Source organism: Pieris brassicae, chromosome 3 (genome assembly GCF_905147105.1).
Source record: "Pieris brassicae chromosome 3, ilPieBrab1.1, whole genome shotgun sequence".
Taxonomy (NCBI): Eukaryota; Metazoa; Arthropoda; class Insecta; order Lepidoptera; family Pieridae; genus Pieris; species Pieris brassicae.
The window spans coordinates 4,789,038-4,807,727 of record NC_059667.1 but is presented as its reverse complement, the minus strand read 5'-3'; the positions used below and the strand labels follow the sequence as shown (position 1 = coordinate 4,807,727).

Genomic DNA, 18,690 nt, shown 5'->3' with positions numbered 1-18,690 from the left:
TGTAATTAAAATGTTGTCAATTAACTTGTGGTTTTAATTTTTATTTAAGTGTTTAAGACCTACAACTGGTAATCTGACAGCTTATCCGAGATATCAAGAATTATTAGATTAAATTAAGAGATTAAATCAATGATAAATAGAAACTAACAAAAACTGTCCCTGTGCCAGTATACCTTTAATACTTCCGTCGTGCTTCCTCATTGTATTGCGATAGGAAGGCAACAGCGCTGCGTTCTACCGTAATATCTACCAGGTTTCAACATAAATCTTAAATTAGAGCCTGTGCACTTGACCTGGACGGCCCAAGAGTCTCTACACCAAATAGTAATTCTAAAACTTCTCTGTTTTGTACACTTTGTGTTGCTAAGTGAAAAAGTAATAAATCAAAGATCAGGATACGTTATATAAATTTCAATAGTAATTATTACCTTATCGAATTTAACCAATATATTTAATCACTAAACGAGTATTGCGCATTTCACAATCGCTGGTACGGAAGGAAAACATCGTGAAGAATCGGACATTTTTAAATCCAAAAATCGATGACGTGTGTCATATAATGCTGATCGCCTCTTTGAATAAAGATTATCAAAGGAATATCTGAGGCCAAGATCTGTATAGGGTTGTAGCGCTACTGTATTATGTATTATTATTAATATGACAAATCTAAAACATTTTTGCTTTGCTTTTTGCGTTCGCTGTCTATTGGCAAAAGCACTCGAAACGGATTTAAATAAGTTTTAGATACATACAGTCCACGTAATAATAATAATAGCCTTTTATTTCTGATAGTTTTACAGTTATACATATTTATATTTCTGCCTCATTATTTATAGGTAACTGTGTGCCTTTATTGGCAAAGGCCTCCTCCAAATCCCGTCATTCCTGTCAACTCTGTGCGACTCTCTGTAATGTACCACCTGCTGTGTCCTTAATTTGATCTATTAACTATCTAAATTGTCTTCCTCTTTTTCGTGTATTGTACCTTGGTCACCAATTAAGTACTTTCTTGCTTCACTTTTTTGTTGTTCTTGACAAGTGGCAAATTCCACTTAAACGTTTTCAAATAAGACGTATAACTTATATAATCATAATCAAAGTTTAAAAGGTAAAGAAATGTAATAACATTGATACCGTAAAGAGATTAATGTATGCTTACAATCCATTTAGGAAGTTAGAAGTTGTTACAAATACCAAACAGTTGCAGTGGTGGTATAACTCCGCTTAGTCACGCCATATTTCTGCTTTCTTACATGTTCTGTGAAATATTTAAAATGATAAAAATTCAATAGAAGACTGTTAAAGTAATACGGTAAGTAATGTTTACCTCAGTTTAGATTATTATTTAAATGGTATTCCAAATTTAAAAATCTTTATACTACTATTATTACACTATCGTGTGATCGTCCCTTTAGATTCAGAGTTAATCATCTCAGAGCTGATTTCTGCTAATAAAATAAAATGTTATGACGATCGTAGACATAGAATAATACTATTTTTTGTTTTTTTTATTACGTATACAAATTACATTTTTTAAGTCTAAAGATAGGTTGCCATACATACCTGTGGATCAAGTGCTTCATTTATTCTATAAGTAAATTTCAGAACGAATTAAACACAAAGTTTTATTAAAGGTAATGGATACAGAAAGAACCTTGTTCATAATGATTTAATGAAACGCATGTCATGGTCTGGTATAATCAGTACATGCATGGGCTTACATTATTTACATTTAACACCTACCAGCATTAAAACATGAATTAAAGCAGTTTGAGTTATATCGCAACAGCTGTATAATAAATAAAATAAAAAAAGCTTTTTCTTTCATGCAATATATATCCGAAACATTATGAACAATTATAAATTATTTTGTCACTATTTCGGAATAATAATATTTAGGAATAAAGCCAAAATTCATATATTTTTGTAATATATTATCAGTTACCAATAATTTGTGGATGAAGGCCTACTCCAGTCGTTTCCATTCCTCTCTACTCTCTGCATTTGTTTAATCAACTACTGCTTCCTCATTCCTTATGTCGACTTCGCATCTTGTCGGGGTCTACCCAGTTTACCTATTACCGTTCCTTCCTTCCTCCTGGCCCATACCATATTGTGATGTGATATGTACATTGTTTTTCGGTTAACCAAAATATTATAAACAAATTAGTACCAATACCTTGACTATGTTAGTTATGAAATCACTTGGCCGTTTAATATTAATTAACAAACAAGGTAAGGCATTAAGGAAAATTTTCATTCAGCATCGCTAACTGGCAAAGAAATTTCTAGGGCTTATGATAGTAATAATCCAGTAGCGCTACAACTCTTAGATAGCATCTATTGCTTTAATCACTTTTATTTCATAGACAAGTTGACCAACCTTCTGTCTGAGAAATATATTGAATGACAGGAATGATATTCGCACGCCGAAGAAATGCTTTTTAGGGCTACTTCATCGAATTCAAACCCTTATTATATAGTTTATCTAGTTCAAAATCAGACTCTCTACTTTCACATTAAATTATTTGCTACAGAATAGTTTATCAAATTGTGTACGCTGGAATGACGTTAGGTAGTTCTGACGTTAGCTTATTATAATATAACATTCTACAGACCTGTCTAGGTAGACAGGTTTCAGCAATTAAACTGACAGTTAAAAAACAATTATTAGCTTCCTACGGGCCTAATAAACGGAGTTACGGATAAGATTCAGTCACCTAGGTTGTTTTTACCTGACCATAAATTTAATAGTGTTGCGTGTGTTCCAACTTCTAAGCTAGTGTGTGACATCAATGTAAAGAAGTTACAAAAACTGGTAATCAGTGCCGTGAAGTAGGTTTATAATTAGAAATGTTATAGTTAAGTGGGCTCCATTATTAACTTTAATTAAATTATCAATTATTAACAACTAGTAAGAACGTTCGAAAATGTTGTTAAAAATTTCAGAATATATTTTTATTAAGCACACTGCTTAACATATTGGAGATTCTTAAGCTTGAACTTCTAGATAGGACTAATAGATTTTAGAGCTTAGAGTAAAACAAAGCATAGTGAGAAAACAGGCAAGTTTTAGACAAATCGTTGAGGTGTATCTGGCCCAGGATATTTATCACCTACTAAGCAAAAATTTATCTTTAAAAAAAAGCAAGCAGGAATCGTAAGGTTGTAGGACCGCTAGATCTATGTATATATAATTTTATTAATATTTTACATAATATGTAATAACTATAAAGCACGAAGCAAGCAAGTAGATATAACAATATCTTGTCTGCCGTATCATTTACTGTTGAAACGGGCTAGATTATGATTTTACTACGATTTGTATAATACACTGCCCAAAACGTTGTGTATTTTGACTTAATGTAAATTCGTCACGGACCAGAGGCCATCAGTTAACAATCGTATCGCACGAACTTGAAGGGCTTTCCATGATTTCCTCCATTTTTAGCATAAAACCTATTTAAAAAGCAATCAGTCGGCACTGATTACTGCGCGAGCACGCTAGTGCCGTGTTCACAAAACGGAGCAATTAACAACCCTCCCCCCTCCCCCCATGATTTTATCGCAAAACGACCGTTTTCTGGAATCGCCTTAACAAACTATTGCATGTCACGGCTGGCTTCAACAAAAAGTAAAAGAAATTTATTAACTAAATATCGCGCTTGACTAATTGATGTTTGGCCTTTGAGTTCGCTACGAAATTAGAAATTAGAATAATAGAATTTAATAGAATACAATTTCAAACTAAAATTTGAATTTGAAAGTGTATTCATTCCTTATAGGATAAGGAACTCCTAATACAAACTTCGAAATTAATACCCGAATTATTTAAGTTAACTTATATGCAGTGGAGAAGGTCCTGCTGCAACTTAGATGAGTATCAGAAAGTAAACGGAGAGGGATTATCGTTGTGTAGACAAATAGGCATTTTGGGTAGTAGTTTCAAAGGAGCGAGTAAATGTAAGAGTATAAGTTATGTATAAACTGTTACAAAGCTGCTTACTGCTTTATCTTCAAATTTAAGCCAAAGTAAAAATAGAAGACTATCTACATCATAATATCAAATATCGTTATGAAGTCCATCACACAAATGAATTTATTGAAAAGGAAGAAGTATATCACTCTTCATTTCATTAAAAAAAGATATAACGCTACAAAATAGCATGTAATTATATACAGTGTAGTCTCATTGTTCCCTGTCTACTGTTCCATAATCAGATTCCAATCAAATAAAACAGCAACAGTTATTGTAATCAGACGACAATTAAATCATCTTGTTCTACTTCAGTTTTTGCCCGTTAATTGAGTGAATTACCATTGTTATAACACTTTCTCACGCCTAACTCCATTGATTCCGCAGTTTTATGTAAACGCTACTCTGGATTTTTCGATTACTACATTGTAATAAGACTGAGAATATACAGATATTTCAAGCATTTAATATAAGCTTTCTATTATATTACATCTATCAAATATATGAATTGTCTGTGTGCTGTTCAAAGTATCTCTTGTAGTAATTAAGTAGGCGACATCGGTGTTGTAGATATTGAAACGATTAAGCTTTACATTGGATGACGTCATTCAGGTTCTCTATAAGGGCTTGCCAATTTTAACGTATAATTGGGTCAATCATTGAAATCGGTTTTGGTGTTACAATTGAATCTGTTTTATTACTTTCTGAAGTATCCATTTTATTCCGTTTCAACACCCCCGTACTTGAACACTCACTCTGCGATATATGATACGAGTTGCTGTAAATTATAATAATTTAATAAAAGGCTACTATTTCTTTTCAATGTACTTATTAAAAGTGCAAATTTAGGTAAGCTCGTACATTTGCATCATGCTCTCTTTCTATGACCTTAAATCTTATGGCGCCATCTACCTTCCTGCCAAACCACACATAAGTTCAAAAATGTGCAAAAATAATCTAAATATTAAATGAAGGCTATACGATTGTTATTACATTTTAGCGTTTGTATAAATTATAAACACCCTTTGTGGATGTAGATAACTATCGCCTTCCGTCCTCGACACCGGCTATTCATAATTACTGGACAGTTAATTATTTTAAACTATTTTTATAGTATTTATTTTGTTGCTATCAAGTTTAATTGCGGAATTAGTTATCACCATGCTGATTCTCAGTGGTTTTATCATATAATTATTTTTATTTGTTTCGTTTTAAGTGAGTAATCAGAATGGCCTGCGGAGGCCATTTTGATTACGAAGGTGTTGTTCTATGCCAAGATTGTCTTTGGAAAACTTACTTATTGTCAATATCTCCTAAATTTGTCGAACTAATAAAGATTTTTTATACTGGTGGCTAATTAAACTTATAATTTGGATTAATATTATTAAGTGGAGATCTGTTTCAATTTCAGACGTAATTTTTTAAATTGCCAGTTGTTTTTATAGGCTAGGGGGGCTAACCTAAACTAACATATGGGACGCCCAAAAAGGGTAGCCCAAGTTGGTAATAGTTCATGATATTTGATGATACATAAAAATCGTATAAAATAAAATTACACGAGCAACGCTCCGTGGGCTCCATTTAGAAACATCCAGAAACATGTACATCGTTCGAATAATATTCGTGAACGAAATGACATTGACATATGACGTACCTACTTGACAGAACAAACCAATAATAGATGCTGATTATGATTGAGTTACCACTTTTCATAGAGCTACCAATCGCAGAATATTGCACAGGCAATTAAACAGCACACATTGAATAGCAAATCTATTTAGTTTAACACGAACTAGGCGGTATCAGCCGTTCCGTTTAGTTGCAACCGTAAACGAATTTAACATGCTAATTACGTATAGCTGCGGTGCTCATACATTGTTGTGTACAAGGTGTATTGTAAACGTTAATAATTTATAGTGTATAAAATTGCGTGAGTGCAAGAAATATTTATTATAAGCGGTCAAGACATTTTTTTATCGGATCGCATGCGTGAAACTGAGAGGAAAATCTCAAAATACATTCCGAATGAGGTTTGGGAAGTTGTGTTGACCTATCAGTTTCATATAATCTTTAGACACGTAAAGCGGTAATTTAAAAAACTTACTACGTTACAGACGTAAATATAAAAAGAAATGTACCTCCTGAAGTTGGAGAGTTAGGAACTCCTAAGAAAATTGAGGCTACAAACAGTTCGACAAAATATCAATTTGAATGTAAAAATTATTAGGTACTTCATAAAACTTCTACTGTTTAACACATCATACATATTAAAGAAGATCCGCAATGATGCACAGATATAATTAATATTGATTAAAACAATTAAATATTTACTAAAAAAGTGTGCAATCAGACAGAAAATAATGCACATATTAATTAAACATATGTACAATTATGATTCAATCAATATACGTATCATACAAATTATAGATACTATCTAATTCTAGAATTTTTTATTTGTTGACGTCAAATATTTGAAGGATTGATATTATTATTGACATAACATTACAAGCAATACCGCGGTCCTAACCTAGTCCAGCCATATGTTATGTTACAAATGAAAATGCATAGATTATATAGACTACAGATCTGTATATAGATCTTTCATTCAATTTGTCCAATTAAAAAGTGGCGAGTAGTAGCAACAAATTTGTCGGGATATATACGGACAGTAATCTCGTATATTGTGTGTTAACGTTGGGAAATAAGATCGATCAGTGCTTTAGTTAAAAGAGTGTAGCTACACTGATTTTGTAAAGGAGAGAATATCTACAAAACATTACCATACATTCTTCAGTCGGATAAAGTGCAGTAAAGCGTTACAGTAGTAGTCGTTATGTCCGGCACAAAATGCCTGGTCGTTCAAGATTGTATCGCGGTCAGTAATTATTCGTTTCATTTAAACACTGTCGCGATAACACTGCACGCTTTGTATGCACTTTTTTATAATTAATTCCTTTAAATCGATTGATTCGTAATTGCCACTGAATTTACCTACGGGCATTCAATTACTTTTTATGCTACAATGTAAGCAATCACACTTTAAGGTTCTTGGGTTATAAATCTATAAGCGTAACTGTAATTAGCATTGCTGTTAGAAAATGTAACATAATTCCGACTTAGATTTGTATAAATAAACCCATTGTAAGTAAAAATAGTAAAAAATAATGTTATCTAGGCTTAAGTTATGAAAGAGACCGTCTTCATATATAATTCAACTAATTTACATATATATGCTAATTAATTTAAAAGGCAATAATGTGTAGACTGTTTTACAATCAACTCTAAGAACATATTATATGGTTGCTGGTATACGTATATTGAGAAGTAAATTTGCTTAAGTATATTTATACAATTTACACGCTATACTTACTTATCGTTGTTGAAACATTTTGAATAATGTAATGAAACTCTTATTGAAATACTCGATTTTATTTATGTATTAAAGTTAGTATTGTTAATAAAGAAGGGTTTTAGAATTCAGTTAGGCAATTACGATGATTTTCAAATTGTGTTTATGATCGTGAGCAACATTTTTGACAAGCAAATTGGATAATGCGCGGGAAACACGGTGTTCATTGTTCTCTAATGTCACTCGTTTGTCAACGGTCTTTTCGAATTTTAATCTGTTATTTTTATAAAATAATGGAATTGGAACGTTTCGAGATTAAATTAGTTTACTACTATTGTTCAACATTAAATTGTTTTGAATGATACCAATTTACGCAATTGCTAATGTTTGATTGTATTAAAAAACAGATTTGATATCCGTATTGTTAACGTCAATGGGAAATAAAAACCACTGTCAAATATAGAACATACAAATAATACATTTTCTGTGGATAATTAAAACTGTATATGTATTTATACCAAATCCTGGCACTATTCCCTAACCTCCCCAATTTCCTTCTGACTACCTAGCGTATCTGATTTCACAGAATTCAATTCATTCTCTACTTGGCTTCTAAATTTAAATTTATCTCATTCAAAGAAGGTTCTTTACAGAGTGCGTGCTTCATTAATATATTTCGTATGGTAAAAGTAACTTTGTAAAAGAAAGCGTAATGAGGCCGTAGTATCGGGCGTTTTGTAGCGCATAATCGCGATGTTATCGTGAACCCGCTCCCCCTCTAACGGACCGTGGCCAGGTGCCTAACCACTAAACATTTCATATTTTTTTATTCCATAAGTTATGCTTAATTGTAAGCTTATTGGAAATGGCAAAGGAAGTGGACTGACTGTAGTTTTTTAGCACATTCTATATTTTAAATTTGATATGAGTATATTCATGTTTTTTTCTATACCTACTAAGTAATTAAAATGGCCTATGATTATGGAACTCTATAGAACAGTGTATACGTAGAATATCGTACAAAAATATTGGTTTTAAAGGTGAAACATAAATTTTTTAAACATAATTTATAACTACATAAAGTTAAACAATTTTTTTAACATGAAAATGTGTGATTACGAGCGTTTTAGAATTAGAAATGTTAACGATATAATTGATAATTATTAATTAATCTCTGCTATGAACAAATGCTCCCCCTAATACTTAATTAACATAGCCGGTTAGTTATATGTTAATATGAATAATGAGTTTGAATATTAAATAACTATAATAGATCTTGTCTATGTAGATATACTAGCAAATGATCGTTCTTTGGCTGCGAGGTTTAGAAAAAAAAAATTCCTTCTTGCTATATATAAAGCCTAAAAATGGCCTCAAATTGAGCACGGACAGATTTCTGGGTCCGTTACATTCGCGGTTTCTAAGAATATGCCTTAACAATAAATCGATAAAAGGTTTAACAATTATTGTTCGATTAAAATGAATCTTGCTTGAGAAACCAGCTCCATATGCCTGTACAGTCCAGTCCCAATCCAGTCACAATAAAGTGTTTTAATTGACACCTACAATAGGATACACACAGTACCATGACATCATACACTGAATTTCAATTTTAGCCACTGGCACCTTTGGGCCTTTGGGCCGACCAACCAGTGGTTAGAAAGGTCAAGGAACCTCCCCTCAGGTCGGATGAACAGCACAACATCCTTCGTCCAAAATTGCACTTTTACACCGCGAATGCAGCATTATCTATTTTAACCTAATATTAGTACTTGTGTGTACTATTTTGTTTGTTCATTGTAAATACAATGTAAATATTTTGCCTTTAAAAATGGTGTACATACAGAAGTTTATTATTCCTTTATATTATTCCTTTATGTAGATCATACAGATATGGGGATTATTTAACGTGTAGTTAATTTTTTTTAATGTACTAAACATTTTACAACGTAACTAGTTTCCGCTTACGGATTTCTCGCGTTCTGTTATCGCATTTTGACAAATCCGTTGGCTAACATCTTTTGACATTTCATTTATTTCCATTGTCTTAAACATATTGACGATGACAGATCTGTCACCTTAAAACTAATATTTTTTATTATATCATTTACAGCTAATAGCTATCTAGCATATAACAGAACACGTAACTCAGAGACCGCTATATTATTACCACAAAGACCGTGAAAGAAACCGTTAATATAAAATGCACTTTAATATAAAGCGATACAGTCGTTATTTACGAGAATACAAAATTAACCAGACGATTTTTACTAATAACGATAAAGGCTTTGGTTGTGAAATTTTGTTATTTATAGAAAGAATACATTTAATTTAATTAAAACTTGTATTTTTTATTACACTTACTCACTCACTACGTTGGCATATTAACTCGAGCGTTGTCACGTTGGCCATTCTGGCTTTCGTTTTGGCGTTAGCGGATCACGGCTGTCGAAAAGTAATTTTGCTTCGAGGCCATGGCCTTCGAGAAACTTCCAGCGCTCCCTGTTCTGTGCTACTTCCCGCCAAGTTCCGGTTTTCTGATGCTGCATCAGGTTATTTATTAAAATTATTTATATATTTTATTACAAACTACCCCGACGTTATACGTACTTTACATTATGCATGGTCGGAGTAACTGATTAAAATATATATTGATATAAAAGTATACATAAAAAATTATACATACTTTTGACTTTATTATGCAGACTGAATATACACACTGGTTTCGTCATAAAATATATATGTAAATCTTAGTATTTTTGGAAACATACATTCTTGCATAGATAATAGTCGGGAAACTAAACTGTTGAGCTATGGAATCTGGGTGTTATTGTCTATGCCTGCGTCACTAATTGTGTCCGGAGGAAGTGGTCGCTATAGTCAGGTGACAGATCACCTGTGATAGCATTACACACATCTCTATCATATTAAAATAGTGATTGTTCATTATAGTTTATCATTTTAATATATTCTTTTAAGATATCGTAGTGCTCCAGTTTCACCCATATTAATTGTTGTAGATATTAGACACATTCGATGAACACAAAAATAATTGAAGCCACTAGTTCCTAAGGCTAGTGCGTTCAAGTAAACAAATAAATACTCCTATAAATGTTTTATAGTGTAGATGTAAGTAGACATTTATAAACTAAATAATATTAATAATCGATGATACTTCATGAATATTTACCAATAATCTAAAAAAACAGTGCTACAACCTTTTAGTTCTGGGCCTCAGAGGTCTGTATCTGTCACACGCCGTTGTTTTTAGGCTTGTACACACAAGTATTAAATATGCACATTGACATAAAGTTCATTGGTTCACAACGGGGGAATAAACCTAAGACCTCCGAAATAAAAGTAGCACGCTGAAGCGTTGAGGCCAACACTGTTCTTATTGATCTGTTTTGTTAAATTGTGTTTATGGTGTGTATGAAGAAGTCTATAGAGAGTAAGATTAATTTAGCTTTTACTAACAAGGTGTAGATAATATTTTCCAATAGCGATAGTTTAGATAGATTAGAGCTGTACAAGTGTTTGCAACATAATAAAATAGAATAATGCTATGTTTAAAGAATTTAAACGAAATTATGTACAATCGCTCAATATTACAACTGGGTAGCTAGGTACTCTATAACGTATAATAGCGACATTATAAGTTATTAGCTTTAATTTTTTTTGATAAATTCAACTTTTAGTGGGAGAAATGGGAACCACAGTACCGCAGGTGGCATCCATGAAAACGTTATGTCAGCAAATTTATTGAAGAAGGCTTTTCATCTTCATAACGATAGAAATCGGAATACGGAATATGCAGTCCTGAATATTTCTTAAATGCAAAGGCGAATGTAAAAAATATGTTTTAAGTTTTTGCAAGTCTATAATTACGCAATTAGTGTGGATGAATTGAAAACGCATTAAATTGTGGTCTTTTGTCTGAGTGCGCCCGCGCCCTTTATTTGCAACATCTGTCTCGGCCCTTTGCAATGACAGTTGGTTTTCTTTAACGCGAGTTTATTATTTTTAAAATATTGCGAGGTTTTTCGATGCATTTTATTTAAAGCTACCTGCATAGGATAATTAATTGTAATTAATAATATTCTTACATGTAGCGAGTATCTAATACAGAAAAACTGTGCACAGTTTGTGTTTCCACCACATCAACTTCCTTTATATTAAGAACACTTATACAATAAATAAATAAAAAATAAATCTCTATACTGGAGTCGAATCTTAATGCATTAAGTACTGGTTCAGTTTGCTAAGCACAGTGAGAAAACCTTACAAACGTGTCTAGCTAGTCTAGCTATCGTCTAGCTATGGTCATTGGGGGTTGCAACAACAACAAGTGGAATTTCTTGGAATTCACCGTAATAATACATACTTTCGATCAGACGTAACCGCTAGGTCTCTTCTTAAGATAACAAAAAGACATGATTTACGTGTGAAGAAAAATTACAGCACTCTAGTTTATATTATTTATTGGATTCCTTTTCAATTACCGATCAGTGATCGCATCGGCTGTCCGATTCGATGCGCAATCGACCGGCCTATTCATCATTATTATAAATGTTCTACACTTATTTACGGAAATCGATATTTTTTTAACTATCGATGAATTGGTGTCGATCTGTATTGTGGGATGACCCCTTATTGTATGAGCACCATTGAGTAAGGCAGGAACTAATTCGTTCTGCATCTATCGTAATTATTGATTAGGTCATGGTGTTACGTCATAAATTATACTTGAGGAGCACTTTGACCACATTGCGCGCGTGGATTGACATTTAACATGCAGAAGTAATAATGTTAATTCCTTTTAACGGCCTGATGACGCAAGCATACCTTTCAGACGCGTTATACTGAATAGTTAGGAGTAGGCGAGAGTAGAAGATGATGACGTAGAACATCATAGAACATAGAATAAGTATCTATTTATCTATGTACGTCTACGTGATACAAATGTAACACTGACTGGCTGCTCCTGAGATTCCTATTGAAAATAGTAATCCAATTTTTAAAAGACCGGCATCGTACTCTCGAGCCTTCTAGCATAGTAAGTGTCCATGGGTCATTATTTAACATCTGATGAACATGCTGCACGTCTGCCCCCTCTCGTTCTGAAAAAAAAATATCTGCACTTATATCATCAAACAACGAACTCGAAATTTAACCGTGTAGAGAACATGATTTTATTAAACAGCTACCGACATCATTTTCATTCTTGTGAATGAAGGTAATGTATTTCCATCGTTCATGTAAACATAAAAACTCTCAAAGACAAGCTTATACTCATTCAATTATAAGATGAATGCTTAGCCAAATATGAATTGAAATTGCGGTAGATCATGAGGAAGATGATTTGCAAGGTCTAAATGGTATAAGGTCAGTGGAGAATAGCTCCCGTCCAATTTGCGTCCCACCACGGACAATCGCCCTCAAATTGCCTGCTTGATTGCACAGTTTATCGATATAGCCAGCTAACCACTTATGCTACCTTGGTATTCCGAGTTACTTCCTACTGAAATAACTAGACAAGTTTCCCACACTAGACTAATGGTCGAAATTTAATATTTAATTCGCGTAAAGTGCAATTTTTTACGTAAGAAATTAGAACGCGAATTATTTATAAGGTGATACAGTATAAAATATTAAAATATTAATTAACAAATACGTTCGATTGGGTTTTTCTCTAATTAGTCAGAATTACGTAATAATTACAAAGCTTTAACGAGAGAATTTCGACTTATTTTAGGATTATCATGGAAATGCGGAATAAAAGTTTTGTGAATACTAACAGTATAAGAATGACAATATTCGTTTGAAGATTGCACTTATCAAAACCCCACAAAGGTCAGAATTCTCTCAGGGGGTCAGCCTAATGGAAGATAGGTAATATAATTTTCTATTCGCTTCAATCACGAAAACAAATTTGCGTTCATTTCCTCTAGAAACCTTTTATGGCTAACGTAATGGAAACCATTTCTCATCAATTTTCTAAATAAAGGCGCACAGAAGCCTAGGATAAAACAAAGCGCAACTCACGACATAGATTGAACTGAATTATCGCATTACCGCAAATAATTCTTTGTATCGGCGAGGCAGAACCGCGCGCAGCACTCTCGAGGAGATAACACGTGTGAATTATGTTAAATAAAGACGATTTTTCTCTTTTATCATCTCACTTCACATCGCGTTTGGTACGGATTAAATTCAAATCGCTTAGAGTCTGATGCATATCGTAAGCACTTACCGGTTCAACGTTATCTTTTTCTAAGTTATGCCTGTAACTTATCGGCGGAGCCCACACCTCGTTAATTACGCGGGCAAGCTTTAAGAATTCAATGTAATATTTTGTAATTGTTTCTAAAATGACATCCGATGACGTTAGGTCAGTTTCAACGTTTTGGATTAATCATTTATTTTGCAAGGAGGTTAGGTGATAAATGGCTAAATTTTGGAAATTAATTTAACCTCGTTACTCAAAAATAACCTGAGAGAATTTATAAACGGCCCAGTAGTTTTTTTAAGTTGAATGTATCACTCTTTAAAATAGTAGTATAGTTTACCGCAGTTACATTCACCACAATAAAAATATTTTATGTAAACTTAGTTTTGAATATTAAATAAACTGACTCGATATTTCAGAAAACCGTCGTTTCAGTTTAATAGAATAGAAAGAACTTGTAATATACGATACTGAAAATTAAATATTTATAACATACATTACCTTGCATAACAGTAAATATGATATATACAACTTCATTACATAAAATAATATATTCTAATTGCATGTAGCAATCAAAAAGTCAGTATAAATTACCACAAATTTGGTGAAAGTGACACAAATAGGTGTACATATGACAAATGATCCTATCTCCCATTATGTGCGCCGTGTAATAAGTGTAACTAAATTGTAATTTGCATGGTATTTACATTAAAAGAATAACCATATATAAATATTAAATTAAGAATTGATATTCGCGTTATATCATCATACCTACATGGTGACGTATGGCCTGGTTTCTGTATCGAATGTACGAAATAGCTCATTTGATAGTGAAATTCATATAAAAACGTAGAAGTAGTTAATATATTATAACCATGCAACAGAGAACTGTTCGGGTCGGCGGTAACCGTTCGAACTAGAGACTTTTCTTATTATTTCACCGCTTTCTAAGTTATAAGCTGCCACTCCAATGTTATATATCTATGCTACCCGCAACTTCCTCAATCGCCATGACATATTTCTTATATCACTGTAAGCCGAACAACCAAATTTACTGATAATACGCTTTTAATTTTAGAAGTGCATCACGGGCTTACAATAACAGTAATAAGCAATACATATAATGGTTTTTAAAATAGTAAATGAAGCTTTTAATCCCCGTAACGTCCGAAGTCCGTGACATAAAATCTTCATGCGTCATTACAACAGTGATATGCGTACACGCATTTAAACGACACTGGCTCCCTCTGTAATTTGTAGTCACAAAAACTGTTGTAATAGGTATATTATTTTATTGAGACCAAAATGGCCTACAGAGTTTAATTGACAGATTTTTTTGTATAAGTGATAATTTTTATTAAAAGATCGATTCAAAAATAATTATCTAATTGTTAGTGGATTATTTCTGGAACTTGAATATTTTATCCATAGTTAAGAATACTCAAGATTCTTGAGTATTAATTTGATCACTTTTAACTATAAACTTTAAGTTTTTAAAATTATTAGAATTTTGACAAGTTTTTTGTTCTGAAAATATTTATTTATGGGAATAAATTCCAATTTTGTAAAATATAATGTATTGCGTTCTGAAGTAATTCAAATTTGGAAAATAGTTAAGAGACTGGCTATTTACTACAACATTTTGGTACATGTGCCTACTCCTCCTATGGCTCCTTCACTACTGAGCGTCCTCATCCTCCTGATCCTGGACAGACAGCAAAGCGTCTTGCCTATCTGATGATCTCCAGAGAACACCGTCAGAGACATTAGTACCTACGTTCTGTGATACTCATAGTATCACGTGCCTTCTAATCTTATAATTCACAAATTTACCGCACATTGCCATTTCTTATTAGAAAGGGCTAACGGTAAAGGAAAAACGGGAAATGTCGCACCGATCAAAAGCCGCATTTCCGTAATCAGCTGCCTAACCACGTACTGTCAGTAGCGTGTCTAACTGGACACCTGCGTCCGAGTAATCACCTCTAATGCCTCTGTCTTACTCTAATACCATGACAGATTCGATATACTGCCGCCCTTGTATCTGCCGCACAGATTACCACAAAAACTACCGTGTCCTACCGTGCAAGAGTTTTTAAGCAACGTCTACCATTGCTATATCATTATAACACGAGTAAGTTCTAAATCTTATTTATAATTTTTTAACTAATTTAAAATGTTCTATCTTTAAATTAACATTGCCCAACCCAAACAAGCATAAGCAAATGTGTCTTTCGGAAACAACCGGATCCCTCAAAATCCCCCTATTTGTGAAGCTATTGCAACATTTTCACATCCTATTATTTTATTGACATATTTGTCTCTTCGTTGTATTACAAAACTCGTACAGTGAACACTTAAATAATTAAAACGGCTATAAGGATTTTACGCGATCTCCTGGCCACATTTTTTGAGATTAAATTATAAAGCCGCCCAGCGCTAAATAAATTATATTGTATCAAATAATACAAATTTTGATAAATCCATTAAAATAACATTCAAATATGAGCATTAAGTTTACGATCCTTTTAGCTTTGGTTAAAGAAACCTAATCAGTAACGTCAATCGAGGCTATCTAAGTACAGCTTCATACATATCAGCGTATAATGAGTTGGGTCTCATTCGTTTTGCTGAGAGTCATCCATCATTCTCGGCGACTAATTGCCTGCTACCTTGCTTCGCCTGCTTTTAATTCGTCCTGTAACCTCTTTGAGGTGAGCTCGTAATTGCCTCCAAGATTGGAATAAAAGAAATAAAATGTCATGATTAATTAATGGTAATGTGATAGGAATTTATTCATTGGAATAAATGTGCAAATTTAATTAACATGTATATAAAGGATGAACAACGAAGCCTCAATAATGATTACTTTTCTATGAGCCGATATCTAAGACTTTCTCATAATTCGCTTTGTCCAATACACATAAAACAGTATGTTTATATATATAGATAAGGAATAATATAAATGAATCCCAATCATCCCAATGAACAAGGGTGTTCACGCCATCACGCGTGAACGGCTGGACCGATTTCGCTAATTATTTTATTTTGTGTTTGTTATTATCAAGGTTCTTATGATTGAAAAAATAAGAAAATTGCACAGAAAATTAGAAAATTTAATTATGTAATCCAGACAATACATTAAGCATTACACATATTAATATTTTTTTAGTTAATTATACCAATTCGTGGTCGGGTCCGCTAGTTTAGTGATAAATAACATGAATTAATCATCTATATTATATATCTATTATTTGAACAGAGCTTCTTGTTATCAAACGATCCCTTGCCGCAAATAAAAGTCCTGAGAGCTCCATCAAAAGGGGTAGCTCGATTAAGTGTCAGTTTGGATACGAAGGGACGTATGCGGCGCCACATTAATCATTAACGCAGCCTGCTTAATGACACCGCCGAAACAGCCAGCAGTGATGTAATCCCATTATCGATGTAATTGTCACATCTACTTTGACAGTTGACACGTATAAGTGACAATTGGCTACTGTTTCATTAAACACTTCGTTGCTTAATAAGTAAGCAGGAAATTTAAATAATTAGCAAATAGATACAATCCTGATAAGAAAAAGTTAAAGATAGAAAGTACAATAATTAAAATATATTAAACGACATGTACAATAAACTAATAGTTGTTTTATATATTACCTATGGTAAAGCTGTTTACTGTACAACATGTAATTAGGAACTTTCCCATAACTCGCAAACGTATTTTCAGTGCACGTATGAATGAAAGGTTACAAAAGTTTATGATATTAATAAGAGAGGTCATTCCATAAATAATAGTTGTATAAATATTATCTGTATTCATAATTATATAATCGACTTTCCCGCTCCCTCACTAGTTTATATTAGATGTCGCTATTAACTCCGCAAAACGTAATTAATCGAATAAGTTTATGATTGATATAACCAGTTTGTGGGGCGCTTAATTCACTTTCCCAATTTCTAAGGTTCAGATGCTTTTATAAAGTTATCCTTTAAATTGATTGGACTATCGTAAGAGATTTAGTGATAACCAAGAATTCAGGGAACCGTGTATAATGCAAGTTAGTTCTTCAATTAACATAACTTTTTAAATGATACGTTACGTTTACACAATGATGAGAACGTAATAATCATTCTAGATTATTTTTTATGGTTATTATTGCAGTAAACGGGATAATTACTTGTTCTGAAATAAGTACGTCAAACAATGAGTTAAAATTATTAGGGCCTCGAGACGATAACCATTCGTTGTCGATGATGATACAATTTAAATACATGAGAACGCTAGTCACGTGACCATTTTCATACAAATTGGATTGGCAATAACGGGTCCTGTAATTGTCTAGAGTCCTAGGTTTGACAATGCTATATGAAACACAAAACTTGATTGCGATAAGCTATTAATAAAATATCATCCTACGGGATAAAATATATTCTCTATCAAGGTTCTTGAATAATCTTTTAAGATCAAAATATATTTAGTTTACAGACTACATTTCAGAAGTTATGTTTCATGACTTGACAGTTAAGTGACAATTGACTTTAGTTCACACATACATAACCAACTAAACAATAGTAGGTATATCCTGTGGATATACTTAAAAAGTTATGTCAAAAAGTGGGAGGGTTATCAGAGGACGAGGGTGGAGACGCAATTTGTAATATTTCACGAGCCAGTAGGCGCTTATTAACTAGGCGAATAAAAAAACCGCTTCAGACGCGTTACACTTTTGGTACACGAGAAATATTTTAATACATTTCTGTGGCTTCTTATTAGAATTTTAATAGGAATTATAATGTACTTTATATTAGAATTGCAATTACTGGTTGTTTCACTCTAAGTTGAAAAAAATAAAAAAACCAAGAAAAGCGTATAATTGCTGTAGTTGAACATGAAATATTTTACGAGTCTTTCAAAAACATTCTTATTTGATTAAGATGAACATTGTTTTAGGAACATATAACAGGGCACTAGTCTCATTTTACTGTCTCAATTTAAATTTCGCTATTTCAGAACAGTCTTGTAAAAGATACAAGATGCCTTGTAACAGTATCGTTCTTACAAATAAAAAAAGGCAAATGCCGTCATCATTACACCATACAGCTACTTTATTTTGAGCAAATCATAGCTGACAG

General features: G+C 32.7%; 1 long non-coding RNA gene across 1 annotated transcript; it reads right to left on the bottom strand.

The window, feature by feature from the left end:
- Nucleotides 1-11,789: 11,789 nt before the first annotated feature.
- Nucleotides 11,790-13,699, bottom strand: LOC123707342. The gene is made up of 2 exons (XR_006753480.1): nt 13,579-13,699; nt 11,790-12,445 (listed from the first exon to the last, which is right to left on the bottom strand). It is a non-coding gene; the product is annotated as an uncharacterized LOC123707342 (long non-coding RNA).
- Nucleotides 13,700-18,690: the final 4,991 nt, after the last annotated feature.